Source organism: Rattus norvegicus, chromosome 17, assembly GCF_021556685.1.
Source record: "Rattus norvegicus strain SHRSP/BbbUtx chromosome 17, alternate assembly SHRSP_T2T, whole genome shotgun sequence".
Classification (NCBI taxonomy): Eukaryota; Metazoa; Chordata; class Mammalia; order Rodentia; family Muridae; genus Rattus; species Rattus norvegicus.
The window spans coordinates 51,213,664-51,226,411 of NC_141550.1; positions in this window are offsets into that span (position 1 = coordinate 51,213,664).

Consider the following 12,748-nt stretch of genomic DNA (forward strand, 5'->3'; position numbering starts at 1 on the left):
TCTGTCCACCATCATTTGGTGGACAGGGGGTTCCTGGTTTTATTTTCATCAGATAGATGGGGAAACAAAAGGTAGGAAATGTTCAAAGGACAACCACCTTGCAGACAGGTAAAGTCAATCTCAGAGATGTCCATAAATAGATGCCAAACACTGACCTATGTTTGGTATACATGGGGAGGGGTTTACATGTATGAAATCCCATAAGTTAATAAGTGAAGCTCTTTATCCTTGATCTTTACTTGGTTAGGTTTTTACAAAAATCAGACCTTAAATGTTTATCTTTCATGGGAATCAAAATAAATGCAAATACCTAAACAAATATGTAAACACTAGCTCACTCATTCTTTCTTTTTTGTCATCAACTCCAAAAAACAAATAAAGGAAAACTAACCTCTCCCGAAACAGCTTCTAATAGAAAAGAAGCCAGGAAAGATTGTCAGAAGAGAAGACACAAGGCAGCGCTACTGTCCAGTGATTGGAGGCTTTTCCCTCTGTCTTCCCAGGAGAGAGGCTGCTTGGAAGAGATAGTGATGACAATGAAACTGCAGAGGAAGTGGAGTTAGCCAGGAAGTCACCTAGCAAAAGCTGCCAGACAAATCCTACATTCAAAACATGGGGTAGGGAGAAGCTGAAGAAGGAGAAGTTAGGAGGTGGGAAGGCACTTCAGAGTGCCAGGGTTCTGGAAACTTGACTTTATGCCTTGACAGAACAAGAGAAAAGTTCTAAGCCTGGAAGTACACCGGTGAGATCTGTTCAGTTGGAGAAAGAGTTGGTAGAGGACCAAGGTTGGGGACATGGCCAGAGTGGGAAAGACAGGAGACTGAAAAATGCCTAGGGCAGGATGTCCAGGAACTGAGGTGTGAAGTAGTGCAGATGACAATGAGCTGACACACATATCCCTGCACTGGGCAAAGTAGACCACAGTGATAGGCCTTGGATTTTGGCAGGAGACACCCTCTGCTATGTGCACATGTACCTAAGGCCCTGTATTAAATAAGCTTGCAGTCATCTGCAGACAGCTGCATATGATCCCAGGGAGCACCAGAGAGAACTGCCCTGAAATGTCTCAGAATCTCTCCTCCCTCCCTCAAAGTTAACTAAAGTAAGGGCAGTAAGTGACTGTTCAGAATCAGTGGTAACCAGAGCCCCACCTGGGGGTCTATCCCATATACAGCCACCCAGTCACTGTTGCTAATGCCAACAAGTGCTTGCTGATGGAACCTGATATGGATCTCTCCTGAGAGGCTCTGCCAAAGCCTTACTTATACAGATGAGGATGCTTGCAGCTAAACTTCAGACTGGACCCAGGCACCCCAATGGAGGAGTTAAAGGACTGAAGGAGCCGAAGACGGTTGCAACCCCATAAGAAGGACAACATTATCAACCAACCAGACCCTACCAGAGCTCCTGGGAACTAAACCACCAACCAAAGACTACACATGGAGAGACCCATGTCTCCAACTGCATATGTAGCAGAGAACTGCATTATCTGGCATCAATAGTAGAAGAAGCCCTTGGTCCTGTGAAGGATCATTTCCTCAATGTAGGGAAATGTCAGAGTTTTGAGGTGGGAGTGAGAAAGTGGGAATGGGAGCATCTTTATGGAAGCAGGGAGAGGCTGGATGGCAGAGGAGGGTAAGGGGATAACATTTGAAATGTAAATACATTAAAATCTAATAAAAAGCAGAAAAAGGAAGTTAGCCCTAATTACAGACAAGATTATCACTGTATCTAATTAAAATGTGTCATGACATCAGACTTTGAAGCTGGACTCAAGTGTTTTACTTATAGTTATTCTGGAACTGGACAAATGAAGCCAGGTGCCCACTGCCTACTTTGTACCCAGCTTGTGCAACAAAGGATGGAGATTTGTTCTTTCTGTGCTCATGTTTCTGAACATTTATTTTCTGATTCTAGTCTGTTGCATACCTGATACTTCTGTTAGTATCTTCACCTAAGCCTTTCTCAGAGGATCTGATACATTTTCCTCCCAGTGTCGATGCTATTCAGTGAATGGCACATAGCACAGCTGTCCTTGGTTACCTGTTTCTGTGACTTCCTCTAGCACATGGTTCTTGCCCACACTTGCATTGTCCTATGCTATTTTGCTCAGGATGCAGCCTTGTTCCTTTTTATCCACTTCGAAAGTGAGGCAAAAAGCTACTTGTATATTTATAACAAGTACTAGAGAAAAGACATTTGATGGAATGTTAAAATAATATTGGGGATACATCTCTCCTTCTCTGCTCCTTTCTTGGGTCTAGCGTCTACACAGTTCTGAGAATCAGATTCCAGTCCCTGGAGCTAGGCATGGTAAACAGCAATCGTGGCAAGCCCAGCCTCCATTAGCACAGGACCACTTCCGCAACAGGAAGTTTTCTCTCTAATAGCCATGATCTTTTGAAAGCAAGAAAGAACTGGCTGTGGTTTAACTGCTCCTGTGTTGTCTTCTAATGCCTTAGCCACATTTTGTGCTGCCCCAAACAGAGGAGGTTTGACTTAAACCGTTTTCTAGGAAGCAACCACACAGACAGAGCAGATAACCAAAAGAAGCTTGAGAAAGTAAAACTGCTTTGAGCCACAGTAGAGTCTTTCCATCTCTCTGCCCCCAGCATTTACTACTGGGTCTCTGGGCTGCCCAGGTGGACTCCAGGAGGAGAGTGCTAAGAGGTTTGATATCATGAAAGACCAGGCCTGGTGCTACTGACCAATGATATCAGCCACAGGAGGCTCCTTCTGATTGTCAGTTCCCAGTCATGGCATCTGTCTCCTAGTGCAGACCTAGTCACAGCTCTGTTTCGAGTCTGGGAGCAGGAGAGGTCTGGTCAGTTCAGGAGCAACAGGCAGTAGATCTAAATTCAACTTCATTTTTTTATTATTAAGAATTTTTCTGTGCATATTTTTATGTAAGGATGTGTGCATGTATCTGTGTATTTATTTACAACCTAAATACTGCATACCCTCTCAGTCCTTCCTCACAGACTGCCTCTCCACCCCTCCTTCCTCCTCTGCAAAAGTGGGACCTCCCTGGGTATCCCTCCACCCCGGTGCATCAAGTCTCTTCAGGACGAGGACACATCCACTCCATCAAAGTCCAGACAAGGCAGCCCTGTTGGGAAATGGATACTGCAGACAGGGTATAGCTTTAGGGGAGACTCACATGGAGACTAACTGCACATCTGCTACATATGTGCCAGCCCCTGTATGCCCTTTGGTTGGTGGCTCATTCTCTGAGAAGTCCCAGGTGTCAAGGTTAGTTGACTTTGTTATTCTTCCTTTGGTGTTCCTATCCCCTTTTGTGCCTTCAGTCCTTCCCCATACTCTTCCATAGGGGTTCCCAAGCTCCATCCAATGTATGCCTGTGGGTATCTGCATCTGTCAGCTACTAGGTAGAGCCTCTCAAAGAACAGCCATGCTAGATTCCCATCAGAAAACATAACGGAGTATCATTAATAATGTCAGGGATTGGTGCTTGTCCATGGGATGGGTTGGGCCCACCAAGTTAGGCCAGATTTTGATTGGCTATTCCTCCAGTCTCTGATCATCTTTGTCCCTGTATTTCTTTTTGACAGGACAAATTTTGGGTTGAAAGCCTTGTGGATAAATTGATGTCTTTACCCTCCCCTGAGGATCCTACAAGAAGTGGCCTCTTCAGGTTCCATGTCCTCACTGCGAGGCATCTTGGCTAAGGTCACTCACATTGACTCCTGGGAGCCTGCCCACCCAGGTCTCTGGCACTTCTAGAGACAACCCCGCCCCCCTAGCCCCTCACCTGGAGATTTCCATTCATTCTCCTGGACTTCTGGGCCTTTCTCCTGTCTCTCCCCATATCTGATTCTACCTCTGCATTCCCTTTCTCTTCTCTCTCACTCTCCCTCCCTCGTTGTGCTATGCCCGCAAAATTAATGATTTCCTTGTTTTTAATAGGTGTATAGTATTCCATTGTGCAAACGAACCACATTCTCTGTATCCATTATTCCACTGAGGGACATGTGGGTTGCTTCCAGTTTCTGACTGTTACAGATAAGGCATAGATAAACATAGTGGAGCAAAATGTCCTTGTGATATTGAGGAGCATCTTTGGGGTATATACCCAATAGTTGGGTCTTCAGGTAGAACTATTTCCAACTTTCTGACAAACTGCCAGATTGATTTTCAGAGCAGTTGAACAAGTTTGCAGTCTCGTCAGCAATGGAGGAGTGTTCGTGTGCCCCTTTTTTCTTTCTTTTCTTTTTGTTTTTTTTATTAAATTAAGTATTTCTTATATACATTTCAAGTGTTATTCCCTTTCCCGGTTTCGAGGCAAACATCCCCTCCCCCCTCCCCTTCTGTATGGGTGTTCCCCTCCCCATCCTCCCCCCCTTGCCGCCCTCCCCCCAACAATCTAGTTCACTGGGGGTTCGGTCTTAGCAGGACCCAGGACTTCCCCTTCCACTGGTGCTCTTACTAGGATATTAATTTCTACCTATGAAGTCAGAGTCCAGGGTCAGTCCATGTATAGTCTTTAGGTAGTGGCTTAGTCCCTGGAAGCTCTGGTTGCTTGGCATTGTTGTACATATGGGGTATCGAGCCCCTTCAAACTCTTTCATTTCTTTCTCTGATTCCTTCACCAGGGCTCCTATTCTCAATTCAGTGGTTTGCTGCTGGCATACGCCTCTGTGTTTGCAGTATTCTGGCTGTGTCTCTCTGGAGAGATCTACATCCGGCTCCTGTCGGCCTGCTTCTTTGCTTCATCCATCTTGTCTAATTGGATGACTGTATATGCATGGGCCACATTTGAGGCAGGCTCTGAACGGGTGTTCCTTTTGTGTCTGTTTTAATCTTTGCCTCTCTATTCCCTGCCAAGGGTATTCTTGTTCCCCTTTTAAAGAAGGAGTGAAGCATTCACATTTTGATCATCCATCTTGAGTTTCATTTGTTCTAGGCAACTAGGGTAATTCAAGCATTTGGGCTAATAGCCACTTATCAATGAGTGCATACCATGTGTGTTTTCCTGTGATTGGGTTACCTCACTCAGGATGATATTTTCCAGTTCCGACCATTTGCCTACGAATTACATGAAGTCATTGTTTTTGATAGCTGAGTAATATTCCATTGTGTAGATGTACCACATTTTCTGTATCCATTCCTCTGTTGAAGGGCATCTGGGTTCTTTCCAGCTTCCGGCTATTATAAATAAGGCTGCGATGAACATAGTAGAGCACGTGTCTTTTTTATATGTTGGGGCATCTTTTGGGTATATGCCCAAGAGAGGTTTAGCTGGATCCTCAGGCAGTTCAATGTCCAATTTTCTGAGGAACCTCCAGACTGATTTCCAGAATGGTTGTACCAGTCTGCAATCCCACCAACAATGGAGGAGTGTTCCTCTTTCTCCACATCCTCGCCAGCATCTGCTGTCACCTGAGTTTTTGATCTTAGCCATTCTCACTGGTGTGAGGTGAAATCTCAGGGTTGTTTTGATTTGCATTTCCCTTATGACTAAAGACATTGAACATTTCTTTAGGTGTTTCTCAGCCATTCGGCATTCCTCAGCTGTGAATTCTTTGCTTAGCTCTGAACCCCATTTTTAATAGGGTTATTTGTCTCCCTGCGGTCTAACTTCTTGAGTCTTTGTATATTTTGGATATAAGGCCTCTATCTGTTGTAGGATTGGTAAAGATCTTTTCCCAATCTGTTGGTTGCCGTTTTGTCCTAACCACAGTGTCCTTTGCCTTACAGAAGCTTTGCAGTTTTATGAGATCCCATTTGTCAATTTTTGATCTTAGAGCATAAGCCATTGGTGTTTTGTTCAGGAAATTTATTCCAGTGCCCATGTGTTCCAGATGCTTCCCTAGTTTTTCTTCTATTAGTTTGAGTGTATCTGGTTTGATGTGAAGGACTTTGATCCACTTGGACTTAAGCTTTGTACAGGGTGATAAGCATGAATCGATCTGCATTCTTCTGCAAGTTCACCTCGATTTGAACCAGCACCATTTGCTAAAAATGCTATCTTTTTTCCATTTGATGGTTTTGGATCCTTTGTCAAAAATTAAGTGCCCATAGGTGTGTGGGTTCATTTCTGGGTCTTCAATTCTATTCCATTGGTCTATCTCTCTGTCGCTGTACCAATACCATGGAGTTTTTATCACTATTGCTCTGTAATACTGCTTGATTCAGGGATAGTGATTCCCCATGAAGTCCTTTTATTGTTGAGGATATTTTTACCTATACTGGGTTTTTTGGTATTCCAGATGAATTTGCAAATTGTTCTGCCTAACTCTTTGAAGAATTGGATTGGTATTTTGATGGGGATTGCATTGAATCTGAAGATCGCTTTTGGTAAATGGCCATTTTTACTACATTAATCCTGCCAATCCATGTGCATGGGAGATCTTTCCATCTTCTGAGGTCTTCTTCAATTTCTTTCTTCAGAGTCTTGAAGTTCTTATTGTACAAATCTTTTACTTGCTTGGTTAAAGTCACACCAAGGTACTTTATATTATTTGGGTCTATTATGAAGGGTGTCGTTTCCCTAATTTCTTTCTCGGCTTGTTTCTCTTTTGTGTAGAGGAAGGCTACTGATTTATTTGAGTTAATTTTATACCCAGCCACTTTGCTGAAGTTTTTTATCAGCTTTAGTAGTTCTCTGGTGGAACTTTTGGGATCCCTTAAATATACTATCATATCATCTGCAAATAGTGATATTTTGACTTCTTCTTTTCCGATCTGTATCCCCTGGATCTCCTTTTGTTGTCTGATTGCTCTGGCTAGCACTTCAAGAACTATATTGAATAAGTTGGGAGAGAGTGGGCAGCCTTGTCTACTCCCTGTTTTTAGTGGGATTGCTTCAAGTTTCTCTCCATTTAGTTTAATGTTAGCAACTGTTTTGCTGTATATGGCTTTTACTATGTTCAGGTATGGGCCTTGAAGTCCTATTCTTTCCAGGACTTTTATCATGAAGGGTGTTGAATTTTGTCAAATGCTTTCTCAGCATCTAATGAAATGATCATGTGGTTCTGTTCTTCCAGTTTGTTTATATTATGGATCACATTGATGGTTTTCCGTATATTAAACCATCCCTGCATGCCTGGGATGAAGCCTACTTGATCATGGTGGATGATTGTTTTGATGTTCTCTTGGATTCGGTTTGCCAGAAATTTATTGAGTATTTTTGCCTCGATATTCATAACGGGAATTGGTCTGAAGTTCTCTTTCTATGTTGGGTCTTTGTGTGGTTTAGGTATAAGAGTAATTGTGGCTTCATAGAAGGAATTTGGTAGTGCTCCATCTGTTTCAATTTTGTGGAATAGTTTGGATAATATTGGTATGAGGTCTTCTATGAAGGTCTGATAGAATTCTGCACTAAACCCATCTGGACCTGGGCTCTTTTTGGCGGGAGACCTTTAATGACTGCTTCTATTTCCTTAGGAGTTATGAGGTTGTTTAACTGGTTTATCTCTTCCTGATTTAACTTCGGTACCCGGTATCTGTCTAGGAAATTGTCCATTTCCTGAAGATTTTCAAGTTTTGTTGAATATAGGCTTTTATATTAAGATCTGATGATTTTTTTAATTTCCTCTGAATCTGTAGTTATGTCTCCCTTTTCATTTCTGATTTTGTTAATTTGGACACACTCTCTGGGTCCTCTCATTAGTCTGGCTAAGGGTTTATCTATCTTGTTTGATTTTCTCAAACAACCAACTTTTGGTTCTGTTGATTCTTTCTATGGTCCTTTTTGTTTCTACTTGGTTGATTTCAGCTCTGAGTTTGATTATTTCCTGCCTTCTACTCCTCATGGGTATATTTGCTTCTTTTTGTTCTAGAGCTTTTAGGTGTGCTGTCAAGTTGCTGACATATGCTCCTTCCTGTTTCTTTCTGCAGGCACTCAGCGCTATGAGTTTTCCTCTTAGTACAGCTTTCATTGTGTCGCATAAGTTTGGGTATCTTGTACCTTCATTGTCATTAAATTCTAAAAAGTCTTTAATTTCTTTCTTTATTTCTTCCTTGACCAGGTTATCATTGAGTAGAGCATTGTTCAATTTCCACGTATATGTGGGCATTCTTCCCTTATTGTTATTGAAGACCAGTTTTAGGCCGTGGTGGTCTGATAGAACGCATGGGATTATGTCTATCTTTCTGTACCTGTTGAAGCCCGTTTTTTGACCAATTATATGGTCAATTATGGAGAAAGTACCATGAGGAGCTGAGAAGAAGGTAGATCCTTTTGCTTTAGGATAGAATGTTCTATAAATATCTGTTAAGTCCATTTGGGTCATGATTTCTCTTAGTCTGTCTACGTCTCTGTTTAATTTCTGTTTCCATGATCTGTCCATTGATGAGAGTGGGGTGTTGAAATCTCCTACTATTATTGTGTGAGGTGCAATGTGTGTTTTGAGCTTTAGTAAGGTTTCTTTTACGTATGTAGGTGCCCCTGTATTTGGGGCAGAGATATTTAGGACTGAGAGTTCATCTTGGTGGATTTTTCCTTTTATGAATATGAAGTGTCCTTCCTTATCTTTTTTGATGACTTTTAGTTGAAAATTGATTTTATTTGATATTAGAATGGCTACTCCAGCTTGCTTCTTCAGACCATTTGCTTGGAAAGTTGTTTTCCAGTCTTTCACTCTGAGGTAGTGTCTGTCTTTGTCTCTGAGGTGTATTTCCTGTAGGTAGCAGAATTCAGGCCCCTCGTTGCGTATCCAGTTTGTTAATCTATGTTTTTTTATTGGAGAGTTGAGGCCATTGATGTTGAGAGATATTAAGGAATAGTGATTATTGCTTCCTGTTATATTCATATTTGGATGTGAGGTTATGTTTGTGTGCTTTTCTTCTCTTTGTTTTGTTGCCAAGACGATTAGTTTCTTGCTTCTTCTAGGGTATAGCTTGCCTCCTTATGTTGGGCTTTACCATTTATTATCCTTTGTAGTGCTGCATTTGTAGAAAGATGTTGTGTAAATTTGGTTTTGTCATGGAATATCTTGGTTTCTCCATCTATGTTAATTGAGTGTTTTGCAGGATAGAGTAACCTAGGCTGGCATTTGTGTTCTCTTAGGGTCTGTATGACATCTGTCCAGGATCTTCTGGCTTTCATAGTTTCTGGCAAAAAGTCTGGTGTAATTCTGATAGGTCTGCCTTTATATGTTACTTGACCTGTTTCCCTTACTGCTTTTAATATTCTTTCTTTATTTTGTGCGTTTGGTGTTTTGACTATTATGTGACAGGACGCGTTTTTTTTCTGGTCCAATCTATTTGGAGTTCTGTAGGCTTCTTGTATGCCTATGGGTTTCTCTTTTTTTAGGTTAGGGAAGTTTTTTTCTATGATTTTGTTGAAGATATTTACTGGTCCTTTGAGCTGGGAGTCTTCACTCTCTTCTATACCTATTATCCTTACGTTTGATCTTCTCATTGAGTCCTGGATTTCCTGTATGTTTTGGACCAGTAGCTTTTTCTGCTTTACATTATCTTTGACAGTTGAGTCAATGATTTCTATGGAATCTTCTTCTCCTGAGATTCTCTCTTCCATTTCTTGTATTCTGTTGGTGAAGCTCGCATCTACAGCTCCTTGTCTCTTCCTTTGCTTTTCTATATCCAGGGTTGTTTCCATGTGTTCTTTCTTGATTGCTTCTATTTCCATTTTTAATTCCTTCAACTGTTTGATTGTGTTTTCCTGGAATTCTTTCAGGGATTTTTGTCTCTCCTCTCTATGGGCTTCTACTTGTTTATTTATGTTTTCCTGGAATTCTTTCAGGTATTTTTTTGTCTCCTCTCTATGGCTTTCTACTTGTTTGTTTATGATTTCCTGGAATTCTTTCAGGGATTTTTGCGATTCCTCTCTGGAGGCTTCTACTTGTTCTCTAAGGGAGTTTTTCACGTCTTTCTTGAAGTCCTCCAGTATCATGATCAAATATGATTTTGAAACTAGATTTTGCTTTTCTGGAGTGTTTGGATATTCCATGTTTGTTTTGATGGGAGAATTGGGCTCCGATGGTGCCATGTAGTCTTGGTTTCTGTTGCTTGGGTTCCTGCGCTTGCCTCTCGCCATCAGATTATCTCTAGTGTTACTTTGTTCTGCTATTTCTGACAGTGGCTAGACTGTCCTATAAGTCTGTGTGTCAGGAGTGCTGTAGACCTGTTTTCCTGTTTTCTTTCAGCCAGTTATGGGGACAGAGTGTTCTGCTTTCGGGCATGTAGTTTTTCCTATCTACAGGTCTTCAGCTGTTCCTGTGGGCCTGTGTCTGGTGTTCACCAGGCAGGTCACTTGCAGCAGAAAAGTTGGTCTTACCTCTGGTCCAGAGGCTCAAGTTTGCTTGTGGGGTGCTGCCTACCAGCTCTCCGCAGTGGCAGCAACCAGTAGGATCTGTGCCGCCATTTCCGGGAGCCTCTGTGCACCAGGGTTCCAGATGGCGTTTGGTGTTTTCCTCTGGCGTCAGAGATGTGTGGAGAGTGCAGTCTCTTCTGGTTTCCCAGGCATGTCTGCCTCTCTGAAGGGAGGTTTTAGCTCTCCCTCCCATGGGATTTCGGTGCAGAGAACTTTTTATCCAGTCGGTCCCTTCTGGTTCCTGTGGTGTCTCAGGCGCAGGGGTCCTGCAGCTCCTGGGCCCTCCCCCACGGGAACCCAGAGGCCTTATACAGTTTCCTCTTGGGCCAGGGATGTGGGCAGGGGTGGGCACAGTTGGTGGTCTCTTCTGCTCTGTAGCCTCAGGTGTGCCCACCTGCCCAGGCGGTGAGGTCTCTCTCCCACAGGGTGTGGGAGCAGAGAGCTGCTGCAGGCCGGGATCCGCGGGTTTGGGACTCCCGGTAAACACCGAAAGTGCCTGGTCCTAGAGGAATTTTGCCTCTGTGTGTCCTCAGTTCACCAGGCAGTTCTCTTGCAGCAGAAAAGTTGGTCTTACCTGTGTTCCCGAGGCTCAAGTTTGCTCGTGGGGTGCTGCCTACGAGCTCTCTCCGGCGGCAGCAACCAGGAAGATCTGCGCTGCCCTTTCCGGGAGCTTCCGTGTACCAGGGTTCCAGATGGCATTTGGTGTTTTCCTCTGGCGTCAGAGATGTGTGCAGAGTGCAGTCTCTTCTCCCTTTTTTCACATCCTAGTCAGCATGTACATTTGATTGTGTGGTGATGAGGAGATATTTCATCATCTTAAGCCTGAATATTATTGTTGCTTTTCCATAGTAAACTTAGTTTCACTTCACAGAAACTGGAATTGATTGTGCAAAACCCCACATTTTAAGTTTAAAAATGTTAATAAAGAGGTCACTTTTTTCATCCATTTTTAGCACAATGGCAAAAGGAGGTTTGCTTGAAGAATAGATTGTTTCCATTTTACAAACCTACACTATACTAGATAAGAGCAGAGATGCTGACACAAACCAGCTGAGGGTCAGATCCCATGGGGCTTCAGGAGATTTCACAGTACCCCTTGCCAAAGGTTCCGTGTACACAACACAGAAATTCTGTGCATCTCACTGCTCATTTGTGATATATACCTCAGATAATGCATAACCCACTACCCTGGAAAATACCACACCAATAATGTCCACCATTACTTCATCCAGATATCAAGTGTTCTCTTTGGAACTTTGAATGTAAACCTGAAATCACTTAATTTATGAATTATTCTAAAGATGCATACTAAAATATTAACTAATAATATGATGTGCATTCAAAATCAGTAGAAAAGATTTTGAATGGCCTCATGGCATAGAGATGATGAATGGATGTTTTAGGGAACAATGCTTACCCCTATTTAAAGAATACTCAATATATGTATGTACTCAGACATTACATAGGATTTTGTAACATGTAAAAATTTTGTCATTCTAAAAGAGAAGTTGATATATCTAAGAAAAGCCAAATGAAGTAGCCAGAATTCTGTGAAATGTGGCTTCATGTTCAGTGTTCTCCCAACGAATTATGTGGTGGTTACCTGCATATTGCTGTTGTGTTGACATAAAAGTCATGGACCCAGGAGGTTGCATAACAGCCTTTTTGCATCATAAATTACCCAGATTCCCATAATCTTCTTCAACTGATTCAGTCTATTGATGGAACCTGAGTCTCAGGATGCTACTCACATCTACCCAACACTACTATGAAGGATTCTACTGTGTCTGCGGCTCATAGCCTACTTTATTATTGCTTTCTCTGGAAGAGCAGTTTTAAACCAAAAAAAATGTTCTGTGGAAAGTAGTGTGACTACCACTTACATCAAGTGGCACAATTACAGTTATTTTCTACAATAGATAGTCGAAGGATGGGGATAAGAATGACAAGCCAGTGGCATAGAGTAAACATGAGTAATAAACAGATGAACTCATAAATCTTTAAGGAAATCATCACTATCCTAAGGAAGCAATGGATGTCTTAGTATTTTGTGTGTTTTTTGATTGACTATCACTAAAAGATAAAATATTGGGTACATCAATGTGCACACACCCTGTGTCCTTCTGTCTCCCCTCTCCCCAGTGGAGATCAGAGAAATCTGACTTTCAATTATGAGTGCTTCTTCAAACAAACAATCTCGGTTGTGAGATCAACTCTCTAATCTGTGAACTGTGGCCCATAAATGTTATATATCTCAGAGGACTGTTAGAGGATCAGGGGTTGCTTGATGTGTAGTACAGGATACAGTACTATAGTGCTTTCCCATGCTTCCCATGGAGAAGAATGGAAGTCACGTGTGTGTGTGTGTGTGTGTGTGTGTGTGTGTGTATGTGTGATCTATTCTTTTTAAGCTATAATCAAGGGCCTATAACAGGACTCTCCAGGACTTGT